Source organism: Temnothorax curvispinosus, unplaced genomic scaffold (genome assembly GCF_003070985.1).
Source record: "Temnothorax curvispinosus isolate PA1 unplaced genomic scaffold, ASM307098v1 QBEX01005598.1, whole genome shotgun sequence".
Lineage (NCBI taxonomy): Eukaryota > Metazoa > Arthropoda > Insecta > Hymenoptera > Formicidae > Temnothorax > Temnothorax curvispinosus.
This window is the reverse complement of record NW_020215378.1, coordinates 1-16112: the sequence shown is the minus strand read 5'-3', so window position 1 is coordinate 16112 and position 16112 is coordinate 1. Positions and strand designations below refer to the sequence as shown.

The window sequence follows — 16112 nt, the reverse complement described above, 5'->3', positions numbered from 1 at the left end:
TATTTATACCCGAAAAAGACCGGAATCTCCTTAAGGGGAGAGGTATTCTAGAACATTCTAGAAGCGTAGTTTTGGGCCCCATCTGGCCCGCAGCCCTCCGAGGGTCGTCCGATAAGATAAACATTTACAGGAAACTGAGCGTACCGCGTACCCTCGGAACTCCGAGGCTAGCGTGCGTCGTCTAAGCGTTCGAATTTTCAACGTGTCGTCCGAAATTTAGTATAAAATTTCCGTACGTAACAGAAGAAACTTTATTCTTCTTATATTAAGTATTCTTTCATTAATTAATATTAATGTTACTTTGACGCTACTATCTCATCTTCTTACACATCGCTTTTTTTTGTCTTAGTATATATGTATATAATATATGCATATAATTATACATTTTTTTGCATAAGAAAGAAGCTACAAAGCAGACTGTTCTGTGATTATAGGATCATTCTCGCTTTCGGTGTTTTGCGCCAACAAGTTCAGTTCACAATGATTGTTGTTTTTCTCGCAAGCCTTCCTCGCCTGTTCCAGAAGACTTTGCGCCATCTGAGTGCCCGTCTTCTTCACCATTTGTGAGAAGTAACCGTTCGGTTTGTCGTGTAACAGCTCGTACGAACAACCGAATTCCTGTTAGCGTAACAATTCCGATTATCAAAAATATTTAATAGGGAACTTTCTCTGAGAAAATTATAAGATTTTCCACAAAACTTGGCTACTTTGTGTACATATAACCCTGATTTTTTAAGAAAAGAATTAAGTAATGTCCAATAAGATATCAACTTAAAAAAAACCACGTTGAATTTTAAAAAAGAATTTTTCAAAAAACTCAAAAATTTGTTGGAAGTATTTTACATTGCAACTTTATTCATTTCATTTTAACTCTTTTTTAGACAATTCTGAGTGTAAAAACTCAGACAATGAATGTCCGTTTTACGATAGTTATTCTTCTATATTTTCTATTATGTAAACGTTCTCTTTATTGAAAAATTTACACTATTGTGCTATTAATTATGATTATAATAATTATAAACAAATTTTCTTTGTGGACATTTACAGAGAAAAACTACACTTCTTAATTTGCGTTTACTAAATATATTTTCTAACATATATCTTATTAAATTAAAGAAACCTACCACGATGGAGCCGTTCTCCATTACGATAATCCAATCGCTGTCTATAACGGTATTCAATCGATGTGCTATCGTGATGACGGTGCATTCTTTAAAATTACTCCTTATTGTGTCTTGAATTAAAGCGTCGGTACTAGAAATCAAAATACACATTTAGAGAAAATTCGCAAATAGATTCGGGGCCATTTCGACCAAACTCTGATTAACTTAATCGTTGATTAGTCAATTGGAAATGACCAAATAAATTTGCCAGTCTGCTTAATGAGCAAATGCGATTGGTCATTTCCAATGGATTAATCAACGATTAATTTAATTGGAGTTTGGTCGAAATGACCCTCAGGGATCACTTACGACAGCTTCTTACAGACACAGAATTTTTGCTGAAAACCTGATTCAATACAAAAAATCTGTTATTTTTCTAAAATCTAGAATTTATTACAAAATAAATGATTATTGTATTTCACCACACAGTGGAGGTACTGAATTATTCGGAAAATTAATATTTTACTATTAAAAAATTTGAATTACTTATATGATAACTTATTTGTATTTGTTAACAATCAACCAAACAAAACCATCTGATTTTTACCAAACAATATTATAACGTATTATTACTACTAAAAATCGTCAACGACTCACTGCGAATCAATATTAGCCGTGGCCTCGTCGAGAACGAGTAAACGATTGTTCCTTAGAATGGCATATGAGCTGCCTCTGGCCGACGCTGAAGTTGTGACCGCCATAAAAGATTTTCAGATCCAATGCGACATCATTCAGCTCGACCTGCCGCAGCACCTCCCACAGCTTTACGTCATCGTACTGACTGAACGGGTCTAGATTGTAGCGCAGACTCTCGGAGAAGAGCACCGGTTCCTGCGGTATGATGGAGATCTTGCAGCGCAGCTCGCTCAGACCTACCGTGCTCGTATCCCGACCGCCAATTTTAATCTCACCCTCCAGACCTTCGTTGAATAGGCGGAAGAGCGCTGAGATCAAGGAGGACTTGCCGGCACCAGTTCGTCCCACCACCCCAATTTTCCAGCCAGGCTCGATGGATACGTTTAGATTCTGCGAAGTGCGACGGCGCAGCGTGGTAAAACATAAAATGTCCGCAAGAATAAACTGGGGGCTATCTTACTTTCAAGACCGGTGGATCATTACTGTGATACTTCATGGTGACGTCCTTCAAGATCAATTGTCCTTGGGATGGCCATGTAGAAGGCGATGGATTGTCGGAAATAATAGGTTCCTCCTGAGGAAGATTCGTGTATTGAAGAACTCTTTCCACGGAGGTCATCAACGACACCATTTCGGCGGACTGTTTTATGCCGTAATGCATCCAACCGATTAGCAGCAACAACTGCGACATTGCCAGACCTACTAAGCTGTCGACTACATTGCCTGCAGTATGAAGATTAACGAAAGAACTTGCAGTAGCTCGAGGATTCTTCAAGATTATCCAAATACATATTCCAAAATACTATTCACTCGTAAAAATATGAACCAATCATATTGAAGCTTAAGTATATACCGAAAGTTTATTTGATTCTATTAATTTGTTTCTGCATCTTCTCGATATATGCTTCGAAATTAAAAAAAGATATTTAATCCTCAATAACTAAGAATCTTTCATTTAAATTATAATTTACCATTCTCATTTATCAATACTAAAGAGACGCAAACCAAGGCGAGGAACAGGCACAAAATTAGATCCGTAAAGACACCGACTGCTGACGCGCATGTTATGAAGAGGTACCACGTGCCACTATAACGATCTTGCAACATGTCGAACTGTCTTCGCATCATCTTCTCGATTCCGGCGCCACTGCTTCTGATCGTCGGCAGGCCATTCAACGTAGCGTTCACGTGTGAAAATAACAGACTTTTTGCTGAAAATAAAAAAAAGAAAAACTCCTGGAACTCCACAGATCCTAGATTTCTAGTGAGCGCTTAAGTTAAATAAGCTTTTAAGATCCAAGATCGATGACAAAAAGTCAAACGGAATCTGGGAGTCAAGGAGATATGCTGCGCGTATTTTCTCTGGCCTTTTTCTAATGAAGACATATACTTGTTCTATAATACTTACTTTCGTCTTCGAGACGTTTGACGTTCTGAGCGATCCTCAGATAGAATTTCGTCATGAAGTAAAATAAGACGCACAGTACTGCTACAGGAATCAGCATCCATTGCATAATTATTGCCTCCACGATTATTACGCGGAACACTACGCACCATACCTGAAGCGCCTCTAACATCGCTTTGGGCAGCAACTCGTCTATGGTACCCATGTCCTTCGTAAATCTGTTTAAAATTCTCCCTGGAACACGAGAACCGCTAAAGCTGACCATGGTTTAAGAGAAATCCAAAGAAATTGAAGTCCGAGGATCGAAACTGAGAATTGCGGATTCGATTATTTCTGACAATGTAAATACGCAAAAATAGATTATGGGCTTTACTACTTTTATTCAGAGCGGTATTCTACCTTATATCTAACTTAGTCTGCTACTGGTGCGTGAGTAGGAGTTGGCCCAAGGTTTGTGAATCGCAAAAGAGGCTAGAAATGTAGGCGACACTTTCCAATGTATGTTTAGAACGTATATTTACAGACTATTTACAAGTGTTTGCGTGTAAGTGTTTTTGGCTGATTTGACTTGTATTCTGTCTCTGCCATTATCAGTACCGCGACGAGGGACGCCAGAATCGGGTGGTCACGCGTAGGTTGGTCGTGTGTAGCAGTCCGTGTGTGACCTGAAACAAAGAACTGGGCGACCAAGCGCCGTAGGTTGGCTGGCGTCTCGCGCCTGTGCCAGGCGACCAAGCGCCGTAAGGATCGGCAAGCGTCTTGCGCTGTAGCCGGGCGACTCGCGCCGTGAGATTTCGGCAAGCGTCTTGCGCTGTAGCCGGGTGACTCGCGCCTGAGATTTCGGCAAGCGTCTTGCGCTGTAGCCGGGCGACTCGCGCCTGTGAGATTTCGGCAAGCGTCTTGCGCTGTAGCCGGGCGACTCGCGCCGTGAGATTTCGGTCAGCGTCTTGCGCTGTGAACCGGGCGACTCGCGCCGTAAGATTATCGGTGAGCGTCTAGCGCTACAACCGGGCGTCTTGCGCCGTGTGTCAGCCTAGCGTCTAGCGCTATTGCTGGCTTAGCGACTAGCGCCGGGAAGATCTGCTCGAGCCCGTAGGGGGTCCCCCTTTATACTCGTCGGTGCAGAAATTAAAACTCGCGAAACTGCCCCGGCAATGCGACGCCTAGCGGCGTTGCTGCGAACTGCCGGTATTACAGGCATCGCGCAGGGATGTATTATTGGTGGCGTGGACCGCCACATAGATTTTATACTAATCGTCACGCTTCATTTCTTCATAAATAAAGATGAAGATTATTACAGCCTAATAATATCGAACTGGAAGATATATTGATCTTCTTGCATCTGGATTTAAGTTTTTGTAAATTCTTCTAAATCTCTCTTCAGCGCGACAATTTTCTTTGCCTATCGTGATTTTGCGATTATAACTCACCAGAAGGATTGGTGTGAAAGAAGGACATGCGCGCGTGCAGCAGATTAAACAACATAGTGTTGTGGAGGTTACAGCTAGAGTTCATGCAGATTTTCATGTACAGAAAGTTGCGGAACAACGTGGTGGCAACGCAGACGATGAAGCAGAACGTGTATACGTAGATGGCATCCATAGTGCTGAGCAGGCCGTCTGGATTCAGCGTGAAGATCGACCCAAGGAAACTGTTGTTGTACATGTTTGCGGATTGTTTGATGGCCTCACTAGAGTTTTCAATGCGCCTGACATCCTCCAAGTTGATAAAGTATGAGAACCAGTAATCATTCCCAATGGTAGCAACTTGACTGATGACGATGACCAGCAGTAGCATAAACAGAGAAAAGTAGTTACCGCCGTAATGCCAATATTCCTTGTACACTCTGCCCGTTATTCGGCCACATGTCACCTTCTCTTCTTCCGAATTGTTTTCCGCATAATCCGAATCGTCAATGTCCGAATGCTGCACGGTTTCAAAATAACAAACTAATTACTTGATTAGCTTTCACGACGCCGCGGACACAGCCCGATGGAACTAATCACGCTATGATCATTAGAGAATATTAGAACAATATTAAGAAAGACATAATGGATGTTTAAAAACCACGTAAATGATCTGATTATAACACAAGCAAATATGTACATACGTTATGTACAAAATCTTTACAATTATGTCGTCATATTGTCGACATATTAGGAGTAATAATTTTGTTAGAAAGTTAATTTAACAAATAACAAAGTTAATTTAACAAATAACAATTTTCGACGGTTTCTATGTCTTTTAATTAAAAATGACGAGAGATAAATATCATCTTACGATGGAACTAGCGGCCGATAATCCAGAGGTACGTCTTGGTATCGAGATTTCTCTCATTATAGACATTTCCGAGGCTACTCTACTCGTGTCCTCTTCCTTCTTCTGTGCTTTGTGACTCAAATTATTCAACATCTTAATGAAATCTTTATTTGATTGTACTAAGTTGTTATAGATTCCATGCATCTTCACAAAACTCTTTAGAAATAAAATCAAGATATTTAATCTACAAGAATCTTGTAATTATTTATGATTTAAATATAAATTTATAAATATTTTTTAGAATTTTAAAACGGTAAAACTCTCTTTACTCGGCAAATTTCACGCTAAATATTTCAAGTTTGTTATATGATTTGAAAGAATCAAGTCCGGATAGAAATGGATTTGAAGTTGAAATTTTGAATGTAACAATGAAATAAAAATCGAAATACCGATTAAAGAATATTCTCCGCGGTACTCACTCGATCCAACACGACGATATGTGATCCGCGCGTTTGAGAAATTGCAACTGATGGGTGACAAGTATCCTCGTTTTGCCGTGAAGATACTCGATGATACACTTCCAGTAGAGATGCCTGGCGACACGAGAGTCTACCGCGCTTAAGGAATCGTCGAGCAGGTAGAGATCCGCCTGCCTGTAAACCGCCCTCGCGAGATTAATTCGCGCCCTTTGTTTGGCCTCCGAACAGTGATACACCTCTATCGCCGACCATCGTCATGTCTCCCTGTGGAAACTGTCGGAAGTCCTTTGTCAAGGCGCACACATTTGTGTCACCTAAAACGTTTGCCAGTCGATCGCAAAGAATAAGAAACATGCATGCAAAGTGCTAGAAAATTCGAAATGATGAAATATTAGACATTTTTCTCTTATATATATATGTATTGAATCATAAAGATTTATTACAGATTCGGCAAATTCTTTAATTGGTAGTATATCAATTTATGTCTAATGATTAAATACAAATGCTTGAATATAGAATAGTGTGACGATCCGTAGAAGTTATTGTTATTGACGTGCGATAGCATGAATATATGAATATTGGACAATATCTGCAGTAACTGTCTTAAATTATGACAATTACTTGAGTATATCTGGCCTTGTCGTAGGGCTGGCCAAAGAGTATGTTGTCTTTCACAGTACCGCTGAAGAGCCACGGCTCCTGGCTGGCGTAGGAGATGCGCAGATTCGAGTTGCTCATAAAGTAACCGTTGGACAGATTGTCTTGAAAATTATTCTTCGAGGAGTCCTGAGTAAGAATCATAGAACCCGCACCAATATTCAACTCTTTCAGCAGTAGATATAGCACAGACGATTTGCCGGAGCCCACGGCGCCAACTACAGCGCATAACTGGCCCTGCTTGACGGTCAAATTGATATTGTATAAAATCGGTGGCAATTGGCCGCTAATCCAATTGGCAAAAACGTGTTGAAGCTTCACGTAGACCGGAAGGTCAGATAATCCCTGAAGTTCGGAAAGCGCGATACTCTCATTTTTCAAGATGTATCTGTCGATTTGATTCCTCACATTAGTCGCTTCACTCGGTTTCTGAGATTTACTTTGTAACCGAGGTGTCTTCTTTGAGCGTTCCATGTTCACTTCGTCCATCAACAGAAAATCCTGTACAAACTATTAACTGCATTTTAACCGTTGCGTATAAGTATGTATCAAGCTATATATGGGATATATTGCAAAACAATGGATTTAAGGATTTAACACGAATTTGGAAATATAATGTGACAACATGTGCACCTACAGTCGGTTCGTAGATACTATTGATTCGCCTAGCGCTATCAGCGCCAGTGGAAAGTACACCCCAGCAATAAGGTCAAGATAACCGAAGTACATCGATACTTCGAAAGTCACGTTAGCGGTCCCGTCATTTCTAATTAAAACGAACAACATCAGTAAAGCAGAAGATCAATCGTACGTTGAAGACGGTTATGGCCAAATACGCGGCGCGCACATACGACGAGGATTTGATCTTGTTGATTTCCAACCTTCTGGTCATCGACACGATCTTGCTGAACGGTTTCTCCCAAGCATACATCTTCACCATCTACAACGAGAATATCATGATTTTGTAAATTTTATTTCAGAAAATTATTGTTTGGTATTTAGCAGTCGAATTTAGCACTCAAATTTGACACACAAGCATTAGAGTCTTTACTCATTTCCGGTTTAGGAATAAAGTAACTTGTCTAATATCTCCGAGATACCTGTATCCCGGCTACGAGTTCGTTCATCAGCTGCACTCTTCGGTCGGTCAGTGGCGCTATCACGACTCTGATTTTCCGGCTTAACACGCTGAAATTCTCTTGTACAACTAGAGTGATGATCAATAGCAATCCAATGCCGATAAGGGCCAAAATACCGATCTTCCGCCACAATATAGTTCCTGTGATCATAATCTACAAGAGAATCGGTCAAAACCTCAACAGATGGTTCTTGAAAAGCAATGCAAAGATAAAAAAGAAGAAATATTCTATATCTTTGCAGCCAATTAGTGAATTTATAAAATGCATGGATATATACAAATATATATGGTTATACTTTCTGTAAGTTGGATTATAATTAACAAACTTCTTTGCTTCGACCGAACTGGCAATTTTATTTATTTAATAAGCACAACGTGCGTTTCGACCGAGATTCCGGTCCTTTTCAAGTGCGTAACATACAAATAACCGCTTGCAAAACACTTCATTATACAACAATGTGGCAGCAATGAGTCTACGAACTAAAATACAAAGAAAGTAGAATAATTACTAAACTAAAGTGAAATACAAAAAAAGTATAATAAGGAGAACAGTAATAAAAAGAGCACAGCTTACGTGTTTTGTATGTCAAATGGTGATGAAAGATAGACGAGTCATATTAACAAATGTGATGTTCGGTGGTGTGTTCACATTGGATGACGACGGACGACTGACAATGAGTGAGAAACAAAGCAGAGGTAACCGAAAGCGCTTACATTAAATTTATTATTTTGTCATATATAACGGGAAGGTTATCGGTGTCCTTCTGTAAATTAATAGTGTTATTGTTTTTTTTTCTTTTTTTTTTATAAACACCATTTCGGCTATCTCTCTTTTTTTGAAGTGTTTCTCGCTATGTAGAACTTTGGGACTAGACCAATTGAATTCGTGATTGCAAGAGGTCTTATGCTTGCTAACCACATCAGGATGATTGCTGGGATGCTTTTTAATATCAGCACAATGTTCTTTGATTCTAGTCTCCAAATTTCATTTGGTCTGTCCGATGTAATAAGCCTCGCAATTAAGACAATCAATCTCATATGCTAGCTCCATGCGTTTAACGTTTTCTAGCTTATCTTTACTTCTCTTAATAATACGGTCGAGTTTTTTAAGAACCGTATAGACCACATCGAACCCTTTGTTTCTCTGGGCCTTACTAATATTCTCACTACAATCCTTAATGTAACGGATGGTAATAGGATGTCGCTTAGTACAAATTTTGTCGTTTACCGAATCGCAGCGTTTTAAGAGCCTCAATTTTTGTTTTATATATTTGTTGCAAAAATCAGTCGGATAGCAATTATCAGAGATAATCTCTTTAACTATACAGATATTAGACTCAGGAAAGCGCTCGTTAGACAGTAAAATCGCTCGGTCAACCAAATTAGATATAACATTGACTTTGTAATGGGGTGACTTGAATAAAAATTAATGTAACGTTCTGAGAAGGTGGGTTTCCTGTACCAATTTGTCAACAAATTTTCGCCATCTCTAATAACAGTCACGCGGCGTCTAAAAAGTTGATCGAGAAATTAGTCTTAGTTTCGCATGTAAAATTCAGCCGCGGGTGATAATTATTGAAAGCCTCAAACTTAATAATTCAAGGCAATGTGTTTCAAGGTCGTCTAACACTATGTCAACAAGGATTGTGGAAAGAGGAGATCCCATAGGACTACCAAAAATTTACCGTAGCGATATTATATAATGGGCTATAATACCGACTGCGGAGACAATAATCCGCAGTGGGAAGTCATTTTTATGGATTTTTGGTAGTCCGTAGCATCGGGGCAAGTTGCCACAAGTGCTGCGTAGTTTCTTAAAAGTGTGCTCGTCAATAATTTCATTGTCATACCATGAGCGAACTAAACAGTCATTTGTTCTATATATGTAGTGCTATCCATGACCACAGTAACTTGGCCTTTATCTGCTTTTGTGACCAAAAGGTCGTCGTTATTTTTTAAGAATTTTTTACATTTGTAAAACGAGTCAGAAATGTATCTGTCAATGATGATTAATATGTTGTTTGTTAGTAAGACACCCTTGCAATGCGTTGGAAATCGACAAGCGTGTTTCATTAGCGATCTTATGGTTAATTTTATAACTATTAAATTCGAAGCTTTTTATTACATAATTATAATTGTTAATAAACATACATGTCAATAATCTAATAAAGATATTAATAAATTTAAGCGATTTTAGTTGAAATAAGAATCGAAGAGACGCTGTTGCTGTTTAATTGTCACGGAATGCATACTCACGAATACTTAATGCGAGATAAAAAATTACCTGAATAGGCATGATCCATATAAAATTTAGGAACGCCGATACATCATCGTAACGAGCAACGTCATTGCTGAGGAGATTCGTTATCTGTCCTGTACCAGTTTGGTTCATGGATGCTCTGTTCAATCGTAATAACTACAACAGTTTTTGAAAAAATTATATATGTATATATACCATAAACAAATATATAAAATACATTCAAACTTTGCACTGAATACTCAAACGGTATAAAAACAAAAATGGTGATCTATCATTTACTAATTCGTCTATATTATATCTTGATCGCGTTATATAAATTGACATTTTTTCGCAAGGAGTTCGAGAATGGTCAATAACGAGCGCATGCAAACAAAGACAACGAATGTGCGAAATAATGATCTCAATATAAGCATTTCTTTAAGTATACTAAAAAAAATTGGTTTAAATTAATTTTTTTAGTATCAAAATTGATTTTCTACCCAGACAATCTAAAAGCTAACTTATATATACGTCAATTATTTTCATGTTGATAAATCTTTCACGTTGATCTAAAAGATTCGTTAAACGTTATATAATTATTACTTAATTAATTAAAGCAAACACAATGCACTTTTCCAGCTAGAAAGAAGCTCTTTTCTCTTGCTAGGAAGGGGTTGGATCAAAGCGTCTTAATCGCAAATTAATCCACAACATTACCTTTTGGTAGAGGAGGGAGCTGCAGGAAACGCGTACCCTCATGCCGATCTGCTGCGACAGCAATGTCGCATGGTGCATTATTAGAGTGGAAATGATATTGCAAATGACTACAAAGCCGATGTAGACTAGCACTTCGTTCATCTCTGTCTTGTACTTCGGATTTCTGGCAAAGTAGTCGATAATCCAATTCAGAAAGATCGGTACCGCGATGGGTACTACGTTGCACTGAAAGCAGCAACGTTGAAATTCAATTACGATTATAATGAGCTTATGAATCTAATGTAACGAATCTAAGAAAAATAAGAAGAAGGAGAAGAAGAAGAAGAAGGAGAGAGAGAGAAAGAGAGATCCTAAATTAATAATTATTTTCTTCTTTATTGTTATTTGAATCTAGCAAGAGATAAACATTTAACCTAACTAGTTCTTCTATCGTTTTTCTTAGTGGGTATATTTCTAATGTTTTCCTTTATGTTGTAACATATTTGGTAATACCAAATGTATGATACAGGATAAATCGGGGGAAGATGCCACTTTGTTAATATTTCGTTCATTATCCGCTAAATAGTGCTATCTATAGTTGTAAATGGGAGATTATTCAAATAACAAGTAACGCGGACAGACTGCTTCAGCTGTATTGTGTGAAATCTGAAGAATCAGAAAAAATCTGTTTAATCCAACTGCTATAGTAAGTAGGCTTTTTATAATATTTACTTTTCTTTGTTAAGGTTTTTCATAATTTCTTTTCATTAAAACCGGATTTATTTAACATTTTTTAAAATTATGTAAAATGGCTTTTCATAACCCGAACCATTTCTTCTATGACATCAGAGTGTGTGAAGAGTAAGAGGTCGCAATGGTGGTATCTTCTTCTCGTCATTGGGGTAAGATGTTACTTTAGGAAAAAATATAGCTTTACGGACTATTTTACTTACACGAATACTGACGTACAATATTTGTATTTTTATATTAGATATACATTTTTTGAAATATCGTGAATGCTACAATATTCGATAAATGTCTGTCTAAAACAAAAATATTAATTTTTCTAAAATTATGTCTACCAATAGTTAATAATTAAAATGAATGATAACTTTTACGGTGGCTAATTTTAGCAGTGCTATGTGAAAGCTCAGGTATCATTTTGCAAATATTCCGAAGCAGTTGCGACTATTGGTTTGTTCATATTTTTATAATATTTTCTAACTATGGAAATTTACTAATAATAAAGTATCGCGGTTATTAATATCACATGGTATTTCTTCTTAAAAGTATCGATATACTTGGATAAGTGTGAAGATTCCGATTATGAAATATGGCAACCAAAAAGCGTTGAAGATCGCTTTATATAATCTTGGACGAACGTCCTTCTTCAACAGCACCTTCTGCCCGTCTCTACCCACGGTGTACTTAAGGTTTTTCAGTTTGTCCAGTTCGCGATTCCAGAACCTGGACGAAAGAGAAAATTCGTTAGGGCGTTACACGCTCGCGCTTCTAGATAAGAATCCTTATCTAGGAAAAAGGAATTACCATTGACACATTGCCAATTGGAGAACGTCTTTAGAATCGTAATGCGCTTTAAGATTGTTGTCACTTAGAAAATAAAATAAATTTTGCCGTGTCTTTAATCTCATAGAGTTTCTAACATGAGGTTTTATAATTTCATCGCGCGGGAAAAGGATTTATTGTCTCATAATCTTCTCTATGTTAAATCGTATAATGCAATGAGATTGTAATAGAGAAAAATTAATTGATTTAACACGCGCAGATGGATTTATTATCAAACAATACGCTAATATGCAGTCTAATCGTAATTCATATTGCTGCAGCAGGTGTTAAAATACATCCGTATAACAATGACGTATGTCCGTTTGTCTTTAATGTAGGCGATACTCACTTCTCGAGGTGATCGGTCAGTTTTTCAGACTCGTCCGCTTTTATTGGTCGATAAATATCAGATTCCTCCAGATCACGTTTAGAGCCTGTCGTAAATAATTCGCGCATCCACCTGTGCACATCGGAATACTTTTTGATATACTTTATTATACTACAGTTTAAAAACTATTCTAAAGCAACGGCTATTTTTCTTTTTTTTCTTCTATCGATAAATATACATATAGTTCTATAAAGACCGCCACTAATTATACAGAGCTATTTTTTATCAGAAATTGAATCGAAAAGTCCTGAGCCATCTTTTTCTATATATAATACTTAATAAAGCAGTGATCATTGAGTAGTCAATCCACTCACTGCCGTTCTTTACTCAATGATATTACTGCTTTATTAAGTATTACAGAAAAAAATGGGTCAACATTTTTCGACTTAATTTTTGATATGGAATAGCACTATTTATTAAACGTTTTCTTAAAAAAAAAACACCCTGTATAGCATAGAAATACATATAGTATATGACATGAAGTATTGAAGACTTTATTATATACGTAATTTAATATATTTTGGGTCAAATATATTTTATATATATACGTACAACGTACATATATACATAATATACATAAATGTGTTTAATCGCAAGTTGGGCAAAAATGTCTCAAAATAATTATTTTTTCCATTGACATCAATACGATTGTATGTATAATTCGTGAAATAAAAAATCAAAATAAATATTTTGCGGATGTCTTATACGTGTATTTTCCATTGTAAATTTACTTTGAAGATGTGACTGGTTAAAAAAATTAAAATTGTCTGAAAGATATAGAAAAAAAAATAAATCCTCTTATGCGATAACGACGATACAACATAATACAATATGATACATGTAATATGAACTGTGTATGTGTGTGTTAATAATATATAATAATTTAATATAAAATGGGGTAGACATGAAATGATATAAGTAATTATGCCTAGTGATAGCTGATACGTAAGGTATGATAATACGAGGGTATGACTCGACGAAAACTGCACACCAATTTTCTAAATAGCGAGATAAAACTATACGAAATTTTCCATTCTTTTTAGATAAACAGTATAACGTAAAACATGTTGTTAAAAAAATAGCTAACGTAATGCAAGCGAAAATATTTTTTATTTTGTAGAGAAAGAATTCTGTCTTAAAAAAATATAAAGATTTTTTATTTGTCGGAACAATACAATTTCGAGCTTAACTTTAGAAGGCTATAAATCTTCGATTTTTATAAAATTTTACAGGTACGTAGTATTTACTAAAAGTAATCGAAGCTACTAGTAGTTTTCGAGAAATTCTAATTTTAATTATTCAGCTTAATTAATGTTTTTCAAAATTCCGATATAAAAATAAATTATAATATAAAAATATTTTGCTAAAATATTTTATTTTGTTAGGGCATTAAGCAACTGTACATACAATGCAGTTGTCAAAATATCATTATTATAAAAATAAACAAGAAATGATATTTATTATACAGGCCAATTAAATGGTTTAATTCTTTCTCCTTGCAAGCACAGCGATTATTATTAACATAAAATGGTTCCATATGGGTTTCCAACTTTCCACGTAAGGCGAAGTGCTCACAGTGCAAAAAAAGGTAAAAAAATAAGCTTCTTTAATTTTTTGGTTCTTTTATTCTATTTTATAAACACTATACATACAGTTTTCTAATACACTAATAAAATGAATATTTCAGTAAAAATTGTTTTGAAAATTATAATTATTTTTTTATATTAAAACCTTGAAAGACGTTAATTAAGCCGAATTAAAATTTGAACTTGAATTATTCGACTTTTCTCACGTGCGATGCAATTACAAAACCGCATGTTAGGAACACTACAAGGCTGGTGCTATAACATTTATAGTATAGTATTCTTTAAGTGACGTCAAGCCTACTTAATATTATACGATAATTAAGCTAAATAATTAAAATTGCAATTTTTCAAAAAATAAGCATTTTCACAACTCCGCACTAGTGGTTCTAAACTACATTTAATAAATATTACTACCTGTAAAATTTCATTAAAATCGGAGGGTGATAGATAGCCTTCTAAAGCCTTTTACCCAATTTCGCTTTCAAGAAGAACATTCTTCTTCTTTAAAAAAGTTTTTCTTTCTAAAAAAAAACGAATATTTCCGCCTTTTTAAAATTTTTTCTGTTTTGCGAAAATTAAAATTTTTATAAGAAGCAAAGACGTTTCGGTTTTTTTTCAACGCCTATTCTTTTACAAATACATTGAGATCTTAGCTCTCCGTGTGCATATTCTTCCGTGGGTCTATGGCCAAAATGATATCTGCTTGTAACTATAAAAATTGCAAGCTCGCCAGAAAATATTAAATAAACGATGTTTATCAAAGTAACTATAAAATCGTCAATTACAATGTAGACAATGATTTGTGAATTTTTTCAAATTTTTAAAAATATTTTAAGATAGAAAAGAATAGCGTCGAACATGAACGTATGCACCACACGGAGAGATAACAAACCAGAAGAATATAACACTAAAGATATTCGCAGTCTCCTTGGGGTTTGGCTTCATGTCAGTCGTATCCTTATCCATGTCTTCGCACTGTGTACAAAATTTAACGACACTTTAAGCTAACAGAAAGAGAATGAAAACAATCAGAATTTCCCCTTTTCTTGCAGTTTCTCTCTTTTTCTCTGTCGTCTTTTCTTTTTTTCTTTGTCGTCTCGAGGCACGCTTTTTAACAGTCATTTCTTTACTGAAACCGTTATATGTCGTTGCTTCCTATCGGCTTAAGCATTACCGATACGTATAATGGTACAAGAAACGTTAATAATATAATAATCATCCTGTATGTTGCATAAATGCAGTTATGTAATGCATTTTTTGTCTTTCTTTCTTCATACTGTGATGATAACAGATGAAATGGGAGTGGTCATCGCGGAAGACTTTTTTTTTGCGGCAGTCGACAGAACCCAAGAATACTCCGCCAATATTGAATATTTTTTAATAAAAAAAATTTAACATATTCTTAAAAGTGTGTACTTTCATGTAGAAAAAATACCAATACCATAATTCATACAGGTCTCCTTAAAAAAATTCACAAAAATTGCCTTTTTTCGCGCTTCTGGGTGTATATTCCCCCTTAAATTGATAATTAATTTAATAATCATAATGCTAAATAAACATCTCTTGAAAACAAACAATAACATTGTGAAAAATATGACCTCAGCCGGAATTCAAATCTGGACTGTAATCTCTGTTATCTGGGACAAGCGTTTTTATCAATTTGAAATTACAAAGGCATGTGATGATAAATTATTGCAATAATTCATCCTTACCTTATTCACTGGTTATTATTTAATTGTAAGATTTAAAAATTCTAACTTTTGACAACACAAAGAAATAAACTTATACCTTTTATTAGTAACTTATCTTCTAGTCAAAGTTTAGCTTAAAAAATTTATTTAAGGAGACAAACGAACACTTTGTTAATTATTTAGTTTAAACTAAAACTAAAAAGAGAATA

General features: G+C 35.8%; 1 pseudogene; it reads right to left on the bottom strand.

The window, feature by feature from the left end:
* Window positions 1-405: 405 nt before the first annotated feature.
* On the bottom strand, window positions 406-15658 carry LOC112454962 (annotated as a pseudogene).
* Window positions 15659-16112: the final 454 nt, after the last annotated feature.